Source organism: Passer domesticus, chromosome 28, assembly GCF_036417665.1.
Source record: "Passer domesticus isolate bPasDom1 chromosome 28, bPasDom1.hap1, whole genome shotgun sequence".
NCBI lineage: Eukaryota > Metazoa > Chordata > Aves > Passeriformes > Passeridae > Passer > Passer domesticus.
In genome coordinates this window covers 5163276-5178921 of record NC_087501.1, presented here as the reverse complement: position 1 = coordinate 5178921, position 15646 = coordinate 5163276, and the positions used below count along the sequence as shown (strand labels likewise).

The 15646-nt window shown below is 41.1% G+C and overlaps 1 long non-coding RNA gene across 1 annotated transcript; it reads right to left on the bottom strand.

Annotated features, from left to right (window-relative positions):
* Positions 1-1837: 1837 nt before the first annotated feature.
* On the bottom strand, positions 1838-12536 carry LOC135287225 (uncharacterized). The gene is made up of 3 exons (XR_010351041.1): positions 12508-12536; positions 5690-5783; positions 1838-2580 (listed from the first exon to the last, which is right to left on the bottom strand). It is a non-coding gene; the product is annotated as an uncharacterized LOC135287225 (long non-coding RNA).
* Between the last annotated feature and the right edge of the window lie 3110 nt (positions 12537-15646).

The window sequence follows — 15646 nt, the reverse complement described above, 5'->3', positions numbered from 1 at the left end:
TTATTGAGGTAACTCAGTGAAACAAACTTTCTCCAACAATGTGACAGGAAACCATGAGATGTGAGATGTGTTGAAAATCAAGCACTCAAGAATCAGAAATAAAGTTGTATTAGAGCAAAATACAAGTGGCAAACTTGTGCCAAATATATCTGGGAAATTGTTAGTAGCAAAAAAAGGAAAAGTAGTGACTCAAGGAGTCTTGTCAGCCCTCAAAAACTTCCAAAAATAACATCAAAGCATCCAGTTTGCACAATAAATTTGCTGTGCATGTAGCACAGAACACAGGACATCACCAAGACTCCCAAAATGAGTTTCCATTCCATTTCTAATGAACTTCCATCAAATTTAAGTAGCACATAAAGCCTTGGGCTGACTGGAGGTTGAATTCCAAGACATAAAGAAATTATCCAGGGGAAATTCAACTCTGCAGGGACCACATAACCACTCTGGGACAGAATGTGCTCTTTCTTTATATAAGCCAGAGCAACATTTTTTGCTCTTGCATCAATTCTGGCAATTTTTGTAGGCCACAGAGCTGTGCTGAAGTCACTGGAGTTGCACCTTTTTGCAGCAGGATAGATCTACTTTGCTGGGCAGAAGTTGTTTTTCTTCTGGAGAACATTCCCTGTTCAGCTTCTCAAGAATCCTTGTGGGAAAATAAGATCTCAATGAAAACAGCTTGATTTTATTATCATTGTTATTATTTATATTAAAATATGTTTATTTAAAAAGCAGAAAATTTCCCCAAAAAGTCACTGTAATACATTAAGAGAGAAATTCACATAAAAAATGACAGGGATTGTTATGAGCTGTTTAAATTTTATTCCTTCTCCCTTTCCCTTGGCTGGATCTAGAGCAGTGCTTGCATTGCACATGCACTCAAAGAAAAGAGTTCAACTGTAACTCTCAGCTTGTTCATTGATGTGGGTTTGCAACATTGCTCCAGAAATGTGCCTGTGATTTGAAAGCTTCGGATTTATGCTTTCTCTTAGACATTAAAATAACATAGCATTAAAAGCACAGCAAATATTGGGTGACTTATCAAGCTCCCACCCAGTGTATGGTAAAAACTGAATTATGTCCAAAAATTAATTGGAGAATCATCTTCCATTGCACCGCGTACTTGCTTCACAATAACATGGCAAAACAATCAATTTATTTTGCAGTGTATTGCTGGGTGTTTGGGTTTTTAGAAAGAAGAAAAATGTATCTTTCATCTGCCATCTGTGTGCTTTTAAAAAATATTTTTAACCCCATTTACTTGGGGTCATGCTTGTCATTAGACAGGGTTCACCATTTTCACCTTGGTTATCAAACTTTTCTACCATTTACAGATAAATCCTCTCTGGTGCATGCACAGGAATGTCCTCAAAGGAAGGAAAGGATACTGGGGAAGAAAAGAGCCTGGTTATCATTTGACCTCCCGTGACTTGTAGGAATGTTTGGACTCCAGGGATGTGTCTGCTGAAAGCTGCCTGGGTGACCTCAGCCCAGATCTGTGACATTTCTGCTCCTCACACCTCAGTCAGCACAGGGTACCTGACAGGGCAGTTCTCCTCCCTCCCTGTACTTGCCATAGTGAAGTTTTTTTGTAGTGGGAGGGTCTTTTGCCATTTGCTCACTACTGGGACTCCAGTCCTGCCTGGAAGTGCCACCACACAATCTCAGTGCAGAGATTGCTTGGGCAGGACAGCGCTGATCTCTCTAAAATGGAGAAATCAATTTTATTTCTTGTCTGCAAAATCCTTACAATTCCAGAATGATTTGGGTAGGAAGGACCTTAAAGCCCATCCAGTCCCACCCCTGCCCCACCTTCCACCACCCCAGGTTGCTTCAAGCAGCATCCAACCTGAACACTTCCAGGGATGGGGCATCTCATCCTGAACTATTCCTGATGTATCCCAAGGATCAAGGCATGTTAAATGAGGCCAAATGTCCCCTTTTGTTCCATGTTTTCATTCCCACACTAAAGAAAGCTCAGCCTATTTCCTGGTGCACTTTTTGCTTCTTCTCAGTGTGGCTGAGAATTAAAGTCTCTTCACCCCACCGCAAGAATGTGATCTGGTTACAGTATTGGCTCATGTTTACTTTAGCAGGCAAATCACAGCCACTGTCTAATCCTTCAGTGCTTCCACCAATATTTCTCATGTCAGGGGAAAAAATGAATCTACAGCCTTTTGAAATGGGTAAATATAAATATATAGTGCACAACATGTCCTGTTCCAGCTGGGTGAGAGCCCTAAGACTGATTGATAACACGGCTCCTTTCCTACTCCAGTTTCGCACTAGGAAAGCTAAATAAAGGTTTGAAGAAGTATTTCTATTTTTAGTACAGGAGTGTGTAGTCACCCCATTCTTTGTTAAAATTCTGCCTGTACCTAAGCTGGCTTTGTCTACCAAAGTATTTGCATTTCTTTTTTTCTGAGAATTTCAAATGTTTCAAGTCTACTTCACACACGAATATTTGTCAGAACTGCAGCCCAGATGGAGAGGTCTGTGGCGATCATCAGGTTGATCAGAAGGAGACAGTTCTCCTATTGGATTTGAAGATGACAGCTTGGGAGGGTGGGCGTCTTTTCCCTAAAAAAATATTGAGCATTAAGAAAAGAACCCAGGTCAAAATCAGAACAAAATGTGATGTGAATAGGGAAATACAGATAAATAGAGAGATATAATACACATCAATCAAACCATATTTATATTTTCAATATATTTAACTCCATTTACAATTCAACTCTAAAAGAAATGCCACTTTGGTATTTGTTTTTCATTTCCTAATAAAATTTAGACAAGTTTTTCTCTCTGACAAAAGAAATGTAACAGAAGCTGCTGTCATTTTGGCTGACTTTTGTATGTGTAATACATAATTTTTCATTCTCAGAACCTTGTGTTGAGAATTCACAGACAATGCTTTTGTTTTGCAAATACAGAGGAAAGCATTTGCTCTGAACTGATGGGAATTTCTGCCTTTTTTAAAATTTTCTCCCTGTAGTGGGGGTGTCTGCTGGGGAAGAGCAAACTCCAGCATGATTTTGCTACAATGCACACTGACAATGAGAAAACAAAGAACGTTCCAGGACACTCAAGAGTCAGTGCAAGCTATAAAACAAACTGCTTCCAATAAAGTCAGTAGTTGTGCCCAAGAATCCACTTGAAATTTATCCCACTTGTTTTAAATATTTCTTTCAGTAAGAATTTTTACTTCCAAACGTTATTTTCCTTCTGTTCTTTTTGTCATTTGGAATGAGCCAAAGACACCTACAGTTCTCAAATCCTTATCTTTCCCCATAGTCATCAAATGACATTAAACCTGGGACCAGAGGAAGAAAGTTGGCAGGAACTGTCAGTAAAAAAAAGAACACCTTTTCCATGTTGCGTTTGCAGAGAGGTCTCTTTATACCTGTATCCATTGGGAGGGAAGTTTATAATAAATGTATTTTTAGATTAAATTTTAAATTTTATTTGAAATTAAATTTTAAGTTTCATTTAAAATTTAATTTTAAATCACATTTTAGATTTAAATCTATCAGGCAGCCATTGGTGGCCACAGAGGGACAGCACTGTAGTACCCCAGAAAAAGGTAGAAATGTCTCTCTGTATTAAATTTTATATAAACCATGGCTACAGGAGTGAGGTGGGCTGGAAGAGCTTGTGAAGTTGTGTTGATATTTGTGTGATTGCTGCTGGACCTGGGCCCATGCGACGCAAACTGGTTGTAGTTAGAGAAATTATTAGCTTGGAGATTTTCTCATGGAATGGGTTTCTGTTGGAAAATGTCAGATTCTCAGAACCCAAACTCTTTGTGGGAACAAACATAGCACATCAAAGAGAAAAGGTATTCCTGAGCGAAAGGGGAAACAGAGAAAACAAAGAAAAGAGGGGGGAAATCCTTCAGTATACCAGAAAGAAGCATGAGTGCTTGTGATGTTTACATGAGATGCTGAAGTCCTGCTCCAGTAATTATTTCAATGGAAAAAACAATAACTGGGATGATGCTGTGGTGCATTTAAAGTATATAAAAAATTGTACAATTGTACAATGCACACCACGTATGCATTGTCACTATGCATGTATATAGCAAAACATACTCTGGATATTTACCAGAAGCCTGTAGTTCTTGATCAAAGTAGAAAAATAAGTTTTCTGTTGGTTGTATTCATGCTTCTGTATCGTGTTCTCCTTGCTGCACATTTATTTTACAATATATTGAATTGCTCTCTTCAGTTCTTTCTCCATAGGTTTAGTCAGGCATGAAGTGCTAATAGTAGTGCTGGTAAGTGCTTTTCAAGCTTAATTAATGGTCAGAAGAAATGTCAAAATTCTTGACAAGATTATTTTAGTGCGAGTAAATATTATTGTCTTGCTCAGAGTATAGATGAAGCCCTGGGGAAGTTTTCTAGAGGAAAATTATGACATTGCCTATTAATAATAAAGTCATTGCAGATGTTTTAGCAGATAATGTGGTTGTGGAGGTGGAACATGAGACAAATTAGCACTTCGGCAGTGATTTGGAAGACTAAGGAATTTAGATTTCTCAGTAGAAAACCCTCCACTCAGCCTTCTAGCTCATCCACTTTTAATGGAAATTGTCTCCCCTATTTATTTAGGAGCAGGGACAAAAAACACATTAGAGAAAAAAACATTAGGGAAAAAATTAATGAATGAAAGATGTATTCACCTTCAACTTCCTTCTAACATCCTATCTTTTGATATATGCTTTGGTCAAGTTTAAATTGAATACTACAAAAACCCACTTAGCAGTTTTCAAATAACCGAAAGCTGTGAAATTGTTTATTTACTTCTGGGAATTAACTGGAGGTTAAAAATCCAGGCTCACAAAGGGATGTAAAAACTGCATTCATATCCAGGTGTTTAACACCCAAAATCAGTGAGCTTGCATCTTTAAATACTTAGAATCATGGAATGGTTTTGATTAGAAAGGGGCTTGAGGATCATCTCATTCCATGGGCAGGAATACCTTCTACTATCCCAGGTTGCTCCAAGCCCCATCCAGCCTGGCCTTGGACACTTCCAGGGCTAGAACATCTCATTCTGAACTATTCCTAATGTATCCCAAGGGTCAGGACAGGTAAAACAAGGCCAAATATCCCCATCAGGTCCAAGCTCCATCTAAACCTGGCAAACTCACAGGATTTGCCTTAACTTTCTTAGTATTGATTGATCCTACCTAAAAATGAAGAGCCAGGCTGAGCAGTTACAGAAGGGTATTCACAAAATTACTAGAGGTTGTGTAAGGCCCAAACCAAGCCGTTTGGAGGAGGACTCATAGCTCAAAAAAAAAAGAAGCCCATCTGGTGGCAGAGCTCCCCAGGGGTTTAAAAATACCAGTGCCTGGCCTGCAGACATGGCTCCTCATGCATTCACATGCTGATTAACCATCTGATTTGTCCTCCATTTAACTCTGACAATTGCTTTGCAAAACCCCAGAGTGTGCATTAAGCCCTCATAAAAACACTTATGGGCCATCATTGTCAGTGGCACACTGAATGTGCCAAGCAAAAAATTAACATAACTGGACTGTTATTATCTCCAAGTAAAAAGTATTATTAGCATGACTGGAAGGCTTCCAATTCTCTCCCCCCTCATGCTCAGTTCCCACTGCTAATAGGATCTTACTCATTTTAGACTCCAGGAGCAGGACATGTCACCATGACGAGCACATACGCACCAGGGTAAATGCTGAGAGATGGCTGAGCTGTAGAATTGCCAAATATCAAATCCCCACCATCGCAGCAGGATTTGTTAGGAAGTCTTCATCATTCCTGGGCAGATAGAACAGATTAAATGTGGTATCGAAGATTATCTTGATGAAGTTCTCCTCTTCAATATGCATTTTTGTAAGTATCAGAGCACTATTAGTAAGATTTAATCAATTAATCAACATCCTTTATCCTGGTGGATACCAATGATTATCTGATGATGCATGAAGCACTCAGAAAGTTTTGCAGCTGAAGAATTAGCCTCTAAAAGCCTTTCTTCTTCAAAGACAGTGAGGTCAGAGCAGGGTTTATTACAATCTCCCCACAGAGAGGTCAAAATTAATACTGGGAATAATTAACACCCTCGCTCGCCTTGCAGTCACAAGTGATTAGTTTGTTGTCAAGTCTGGGGCCACACCATATTGCTCATTGCTTTCACTGCCTTGAACTGTCACAAACTGGTAGTAAATATTCCAGACACATATATTAATGGCATAAACATTTGAAGAGGGAGCCTGAGCAAGTTACGTGTAGGAATTCAGAGGGAGAGGATCAATACCACTTTTAAAAAAATAGCTTTTTTTATAGTATCACTCTGCTTCCCTTTCTCTTCTCTGCTGCCTGTCTCAGCATGTTTGTGTACAATTTGTGCTGGACTGTGAACTGTGCTGAAGCATGAGATGGAATTTTTATTACATAGCACAGCAACAACACAATGAGCAATGCATCAAGGCAAAATTCAGACAGAAAATTATATCAATGATGTCCACACCGCTATCCTGCCTTGGTTTATAGCTCTTTACAGCTCCAAAGAGGGTCCATGATTTTCTTCGTTAGCAGCCTCTAAATTTGATTTCTTACCCCCTTATTTATTGCTTTCCCCCCTGAGAGAATGAAAAATTTTGTCCTGTCACAGGGTCCTCTTCCTTACTTTGTCATGATCCAGAGGTGAAGAAGTCATGGCATCAAATATTCATTGGAACATTCTTTAGGCAAAATATTAATTAATATTGCATTGTTCCTGAAAGTCAGTTAAAATATCAATAAGAATATTTGTGGTTACGTAAAAGGAATGCCAGGAGCATTTTGAAGGTGTTAGTCTTGGATATCTTGGGCTCTCTGATTTTTCCATGATCTAATCCCACAGTATAAAATCAGATGTCAATCATCAGATGACAGAGTTGGCAGCTCCCTGCTGGTGCAGTTACAACACACCGGGAGGGTATCAAAACATTCAATATAATTCAGACATGAGCATGAATATAATTCAAAAGGCAAAATTCTCCACTCTGGCTGCTATTTATAAAGAGCCAAACTGTAGGACTATATTCCAATTATCCCTCAGAGCCTAGGACTAGGTTCTAATTATCCCTCACAGCCAATGAGATGGGAAATAAATGGGGCTTTATCTGAGCAATGCAGAGCAACAGCATTGTCCATCCCAAATTACTGCTGCAAAAATGGCCCAGACTCTGAATGGTCACAGCCTGAAGCAGGAGCCTGGCAGGGGAGGAAACCTGGATTTGGGGAAAGAGTGGGCAGAGGAAATCCTGGCCATTCCTCTGTCACTGCTACATATTTACAGGACAGTTTCAATCTCATTCTCTCAGGCAGAGATGGGTTGAGGTGAGGCACAGAGGTGAGGTGCTCCGATTTATCCAGGATAAAAAGATCAATGAAACAACAGCATTATGTTCATGTTAGGGAGCACAGATCACACTGTACACACTTAATACTCCTAAATAGACTTCCAAGCTGTGGTGGGTTGAGCACTGGCCAAATGCCAGTGCACTCACTAAAATTATTTACTCATTTACTGCTGTGAGATAAGGATTAGGAGAAGGGCAAAAGCAGGCTCAAAACTTTAAAGAGTATAATACAAATTTTATCAGCAGAACTAAAAGGAGAATAATAAGAACTAAATAAACTTTCAGAACACTTTTCCTCCCCCCACCGCCTCTTTCTTTTCCTACTGACAACATAAAGTGACAAAATCTGGAATTTTCAGCTAGTTTACCACCTCTAAAATGATCTCTCTTCTGTTTGCTTAGGGAAAGGAGTCTGTTTTGCCATGCCATGGAGACTTTTTCCACAAGAAACAGTTCTCTCGTGGCTTCAATGTCACAGCAAATCTGCCAACCGGGAGATGGAAATATGATTGCCATGTGAAGGCAATCCCCTCGACTAACAGCTTTTCCCATAATTGTTTTGGGGCTCAGTCTTTATACTAATGGAGTATAAGTTTAAGGATGAGCTGTTCAGAAGAAAGGTTCTCTTCATCTGTCTCTGAGATTATCTTCATTTCTGGGGACAAAGAGTCTTCATCACTCCTATCTCTCTGTGTTCAAGCTTCTCATTGGATCACAGTTATTTCAACATTTGCTTGCTTCAGCACGGGTGCCTTTGTTCATATCTACAGTTTGAACACACCATCCTCCCATGCTTTTCATAAATTACAGGGATATTTTAGTGTATCATAGTCCATCACCATGGCTTTACAAAAGAATTTCAGCCCAAGGCTAAAGCATCTCCTCACTCTTCTCCCATCTAGGATTTGACTCCTTCACTGACCTCAGGGTCTCCAAGTTGTTTTCTTTACGTGTCTTCACCCTTTCCTTTTCTCTTACTTTTGACAGAATTAATGTCTGTGCACTGAAAGAGTTAACATCTCGCCTGGGTTTGCAGATAGTCATGTGATCTCTGCTGGGCAGCAGCCAGTCTGGCTGCATGGCTGTTTTCTGGCCCCTGCCACGTTCAATTCCAGCCGCAGGGCTGCTCCTCTGTGTGGGGCTGCAGGGCCACCTCTGTTCTTAGCGACATGATTTGTCGTGGCACCAGGATAGTCTCAACAGGATGGCTCGGTAGCTCAGGGGGACCTGCTTGGCCCTGGCTGAAGCTCCAGGAGAGCCGGCCCAGCCCGCCGGCTGAGCTGTGGTTGAATCTCAGCCAAGCCGGGCCATGGGCTGACCTGGCCAGGACACAGGGGTCAGGGCCCAGCCCAGCCTTGCCAGGCCATGCGAGCTGTGCAGTGGAGCCGGTCCCAGCCCGGCTAGCCCTGGGCTGCTCAAGCTCCCAGTTACCTGTTCAACAGCCAGAAGCAAGAGAGTTTTTCCCAGATTTTGTTTGTCTTTAAATGTTATTTTACAGAGGCATGTTCAGCTTTCTTAAGTGGTTTAACAGGGTGTCAATATTGAAAACTAGCCAGCTGATTCGTTCTGGTGGGTCTGGCAGAACTCTTAGCAGCTCATCTAAGAAAATAATTTCTGTGGTTGATGGATTTCTCCCTAACTAAAAAACCGAGCCATCTTAAACCACGACACAAGCCTAGAAATTGTTTGTACTATTAAGAAGTCTTGTAATAATTTATGTTTTCCACCTGTGGTTAGTAGTGCCAGTGACTAACCCTTAGCAGCCTGTTGAAAAAAAAAAAGAACCCAAAAACTTCCTTACAATAGCCAGAAGTTTTCCCCTCTTTCATCACTTCAATTCCATTACTCAGGTTTGTTTTCTCTTTTACTTTGTTGTTTCTCCAGGCTGCAAGTTAAAGCACTCACAGAATTTCAATCAAAATCCAAGCAGAAGTGATTTGCAAATTCACTTCTCAAGGCTGCAGGTGCTTCCAGCTAAAGGTCGCCACAAGATGTAACAGAAGTGTTCCCTGATCAGGTGCTGGCACAAAGCTGCCACAGTGCAAAAGTTCCCACCTTCACTGACCATCAAAAGTGAAACTTCATCCTACAGAAATGGATGGAATTTTGCCATGGACTTCTGTGAAGTCATATTCTTTGTCCATGGCACTTTAGTGCTTAATCATGAGCCATCTTCTGCATAAAGGGCCCCCACAATCCATTAGATCTCTACAGCCTTTTTATTAAATAGAGTAAATGAAGCCATGTATTTATGAGGATTTTGCAGTGGTAATTGCATGGACTGCTCGTCTGGGACTTTGGAGGAGTGTGCCAAAATATCATTATTGTTAATTAATCAGGTCTATTCTGAGCAAACTGCTGCTCCTACAGAAATCAAATGCATACATTTCAATAAACACAGGTTCATTAGAATCTGGCCTCTTTTCTTTTTTTCCTTCTAAATTCTGTATTTATTTTGTTTCCTTAAGCAAGGTTGCTTTTCCAGCAATTCTGAAGAATCCTGATTTATTTTAGGAAATTTCATGAGGTTCCCTCAGTCTGAGGCTCAGCCCAGTAAGAAAAAGGTTTATGTGTCACATTCAAAGGGGTTTCCACAATGCATCAGACACAAAAGGGTTTTGTTCACTCATTTTGAACTTGAGACATGCAGACATTAAAGAGCAGGATATGTCACACACTTAGGCCCTCAGTAAAAGAATCAATAAAGAAAAAATAATCCTTTCCAGTTTGCATAGATTTGGAGTAAATACTCATGTTTGGCTCCTTGGAGGTCTCTGAGCTGTGACTGACTTGTTTGGTGAAATGCTCTCAGTGTCACCATCTCAGGATTTTATTTAAGACCTGTGAATTCTACACTGTGCCACATCTTCAGGTACTCAGAGCCTTTGCAGCCTCCAAACTCTGCCAGCATTTCCTCACACCTACTAGAACAGTACAAACAGAAACCCCCAGTTTAGGATACAGTTTTTAAGAGGATCCCAGAAAATGTGTTTTCTGGCATGAAGTGGCACATGGGCAGGCCATGAACAAGCTTGTCGGCAATGGAGAGAGATGGGGACACTGACTCGGTGATCCGAATACAGTTTTATTGCGGGATACAAGTGCTTATAATACTATCTTAGGAAGACTAGTAATGTGTACTACAATGATTAAGTTAAAATCACATACACAAACTTATGCATATAACAACATCTCTTGCTTGCAGATTTTAATAGGACTTTCTTTTTCCAGTAAACCTGTCTGATTAAATCTTCTTGCTGTTTAAATCTAATTTTCAAAGTTCTGTTTGCTTTTGCCAAGGCATTTTGTCCATCAAATCTCTTATGCTAATAAGGTCCAAAGTATTCTCTGTCTCGTGCACCCCAACACAAGCTCTCACAGCTCTTGATGGAAAATCAGGGTGTTTTCTTTCAAAACTAAGACTTTGAATTCTCTATGGTCAAAGCAGGAGATTTGAGGACTAAAAGATACCAATAAATGCAAAGGATGTTGATACAAAAGGTTATTTCATGATGATGGAAGAAATGCGCTATGGTTTAGGGAACTGACACTGATTTATTCTTTCTCTCATTTAATTGATGTGTATAAGTACCCTAATTGCCCTTGGAGGCAGAGGAGAGATTTCGCACTGTCAGGGCTGAACAAATTGGCTTGATCATTGTCACCGTAATTGCTCTGTTAATATAAAGATATGAACATTTTCTACTAATGCTAAGTCAACTTAAGACTAGGAGCATGTTACCCTCTAGTGATTCTGTTACCCTCTAGTGACTGAAATCTTTGAGATGCTGTAGAATGTCTTTATTGTAGAAATAAAACCTTGTTCTTCATATTAAGAGGTCCAACATGAAATCCCTGCTACAAAAAATCTGCTGCATAGGACAAGGACATTAGTACACCCATTCAAGGGGTACCAGAACTCTTCCATTATAAGTAAATAAATTGGTGGTCAGTTCCCCTGTATTCATGATTGCTAGATTATGCCCTTTTCTGACCCAGAGATGGGGCAACTGAGAGATATTTTAAAAACCTTTATTCTATTTTCAGCCTCATGTGAATGGTGAGACAATATAGATATTGTAATTCACACCATCACAATCAGAAGCCAAATATTTCCTTATTGCAATACATTATAAATGTTCCTTGGCCTATCAGCTTTTGCTACACTATGCTGTAAATGCTTTAAAGCAAATAATCTAAAACTGCCCCTCGTGGGTCCTACTACAATGTATCTTTCACAGTTCTATTTCTCTAAAGTATCTAGTCTTATTTACAAGGCCATCTTTTGAAACTTGTTTCTAGTTCCATTTCTCTCTCAGCAGTGTCTGTCCATTCCATAGCATTTCTAAGTCAGCATTTGTTATCTTAAAGTTTGCATACAGATGCAGACTATATGAGCCTTCCATCAGGTTTTGAGAATTCTCTACAAATCCATTTCCCCCATTTCTCCCTCTCTCTTGAACAGAAAAAACTTCTTTGATGGTGTTGTTCATCGTTTGTCATGCACAGTGAAGTACACAAGGTACTATCACTAACATTGTCACTATAACAATGCATATAAACCTATTTTGTAAAGCTCCTTTAGTCAAGGTGAAAAACTCTATTCTTCAAACAAGTTGTCTAACCATGATCTATCATCTGTTTTAATTTGATTTGTTAAATCTCTCAGTTTTTGAAGTTGTTTGTGGACGGACTCTGAATGGTTAGACAAATTCTTATCTTAAAGTTTGCACACAGATGCATACTATGTGAGCCTTCTGTCAAGCTTTGAGAATTCTCTACATGAATTTCCAAAGGGATTCAAGAGTCTTATTGCTCAAATTACCTGGAAATGAACAGGGAAATCTATCACAGGGAAAAAAAAATATGCCTAGTGAGATGGACATCTGTTATGAATGGATGTGGGGTTTAGATAAGTGTCACCAGGTCCTCTCAGTGACCGTCTGGTCACTGCCTGACCAGCCTGACACAGTTGACTGTGGGGAACACTCCCCTGTGCCCAGGGGTACAAGAGAGTGGCTAGGGCTGTTAACCCTAAACCAGAGGAGAAGCTGGCTGGCACTGGTGGAGGAAGAAAGTGTTGACTCTCGGCAGGGATAAGGCCAAGGTTTATTTTGGGATTCAGGGGAGCTCCATACCTCAGGGGAACCTGATGCAGAGAACACAGACTGAGCCCCTGCACCAGGTTATGAAGGGGGGGGGGGGAAACAAGGGAAAGATACATTGAACAACCAATGGGGGAAACGGGGGGTGTGTAAACCGGGGAGATGGACATGAAGGATCACAATTAGGAAGTACCTTAAGGGAGGGCCCTGACCTCTGTCCAATCACTTGACACCTCTGAGGGAAGATTCTGGAAAGAGGGGAAGGGAGGTCGAGTGATTGACAGGGGTCCAGGGAGGAGACTGGGGAATGACTTCTGCAGAAATAGGAGTATTGACATGGGGGAGGAGGGAAGTAACTTGGGCAAACCATTTTTGGGAGAGAAGCAAGGGTACATAGGTGAAACCAGTACAAACTGAGAACAAGGACAATAAAACACAATGCAACAGATAAGTCCTGCCTTTTGCCCAGGCCTTTGGCAACAGGCAATATCTTTACTGAGGCGGTCAGCCTGCCAAAACCCACTCTCATTCACAATTTCTTTAATAACGCCTGATGTGGTCTATTATAAAGTAAATTATTTATTTAATAGACAGAAAATTAACAGACATAAGACTTACAACAAACTAATACTACAAAGGAAAAAAACAAAAAGAGACACTACTAGCAAGTGTATATAGCGTGAGTTTAAAGGTACCTATTAATGTCACAGCTAGTGAAGAAATAATTTAACTTAGGATTCAATGTATCTTCCCATCCAGTTGTTGGGGCACACATTGAGATCCTTTCCCTCAATCCCCACAGAAGTAACCATGGAATCTGTTTCCAGACTCCAGGGAGAGGTCTCCCACACTTTCAGTGTGTGTGTGTGTGTGTGTGTGTGTGTGTGTGTAGAAGGCTTCTGGTTCTGTGATAACTCATGTGTCTTTCGTAGTTTGTAAAACAGTGTCTCTTAGTCAAGAAAATTTCCTTTATCTCTTCCCACATCTGCTCTCCAGACTAAGATATTGATTCTCAGCTGAGGCCTGAGCCCTTTTGGCACCAGAGGTGAGCCCTTGCTGGACCTCTTACCCCAGGTTATTTCTTTATGCATCTAGAGGGGGGGAGGGGGTAGACATCCTGCCACAGTATGTCGGTTTAACTTGTTCTTGCTGTGTTTCTGTCAGTCCTCTTCTGACAAAACAGATAAATCCTTCCATCTTTATGTTCTTCCTTTTTTCAGCTGCATAATGTGGAATAGGCTCTTGGAGTACTGGGTGAGCTGCTTGTGGGTCCATGCAGCTCCCTCAGCTCTTCTCAAATGATTCAGTATGGGCCTGGATTTTTAGGAATTGCTCCTACTTTGAATTTCTGTGTTCAGAGCCCATCCTTGAATAAGTCATCCCTGGCCATGGGCTGTTCATAAACTATTAACTGAACTATTTATTACTATTTCTTCCTTTTAAGATTTACTGTTCCTATCCCATACCATGTAGAAATACATTCTGTATTTAACATTCTCTTTTCTTCCTCTTTGCTGTCTTCCTTGGCAAAATGCTTTTCTGCAAAGATATTTGGAAAGGAAACCAAAGCTGTTTCCAGTGCCACGCAACTCACTGGCATTTTGCTCTGCCAGTTGTTCCTAATGGGTTAATATCAATGGATTCATTTTCTTCAGCATTCATGGGGCACACACTACAAACCTTTTAAATGCAGCACACAGCAAGCTGACACAGTTTGAGACAGAAGTGGTGGGAACACACAGGAAAAATCATGGGAAAAAAATCATTAAAATCACTAAAACTAATCAGGTAAATAGTGCAGGGGATATATTTGGAACCTGGGGATGAAAAAATAGAAGAGTTATTGGAACGGTTTTGTCAGGAAAATCCACAAATGCCAGAGGTTTCTGTCCAAAAAAGGAGACAGACAAGTCTTTCAACTTCATTCAAAAAAAGGGAGAGAGTCCACTGGGGCACATGCCCACAGGGTCTTCTCTCTTGGGGTTTTGTAGGGCGCAGCCTCCCTTTTCTCCTAAACTCCTGACTGCATGTTGCCCTCTTCCTTTTCCCACTGGGTGAGGTACTGGGAAGGTGGAACCTTCCCGAACCACCTACCTCATATCCGCTCTTGAACCTACTGTTTTACCCCAAAGCTGAGGATTGTGCAAACCCTTGACTGTTTCAGGAGCCGCGCTGTCTGGGCTCTGCAATGAACCCATTGCCCAAAGTCAGTAGAACCATTAAGACCCATTTCAAAGACGTTAACACCCATACCTTCACCCATCAAATTAGTTTTAAAGACATTAGCACACATCTTTCCTCTCAGTTCCACACCTTGATACAGGAATTTGGCACCTTTTATGAGAAGGTGCTCTTCCAAATCCCTGCTCTGTATCTTTAAAAGTGTTCATCTCTTTGTTGCCACTGAAGTGTCTAAACATAAACCACACTTTAGGTACCTGGTTGTTCCCCCTGTTCTGTTTTTGCTCCTGCTTGGGATGCACATCCTGCTTCCACCTAATATTTCCTGCCTGTCATCCCCTCCCCTTGGAGAGGAAATGCTTTCCCCACAGTAGAACTCCAGATTTGGTGCATCTACCATAAAATCAGGGAATGGTTTGGGTTGGAGGGAACTCTAAGCCCATCCAGTTCCATCTCCTGAGCAGGGTCAGGTCATCTTCCTCTATACCAGAGTGTTCCGAGCCTTGTCTAACCTGGCCTTGGACACTTCCAGGGATACAGGGGCAGCCACAGGAATTCTGGGAATTCCATCCCAGCCCCTCACCACCCTCACAGGGAGGAATTTCTTCCCAATATCCCCTCTAATCCTCCCCTCTCGCAGCAAAAAATCATTCCCCCTTGCCCCATCATCACTCCACACCCTTGTCCAAACTCTACCATGAAGCAGATATGAATATTTCAGCCAGAGCTGTTCCCAAAATCACATTTAAATCACAGTCACACAATCAGATGGATCAACACAACTGAAAGATGTCATGGAAATGTCAATTGTGAAATCAAGAACAGGATGCCTTGGTAATGGTTTATATCCATTTTTTTGGTTTTGTTTTGAATCTGGAATGGTCACTGTCTCTCCTGGCCCCAGGACTATCGTGATGGGTGAGGGGCAGCCCAGGACCCTGTGAGGGTTGTAGGCCAGGGGCTGCTGCTTCCTTCCCGTGGGTGATGGAGT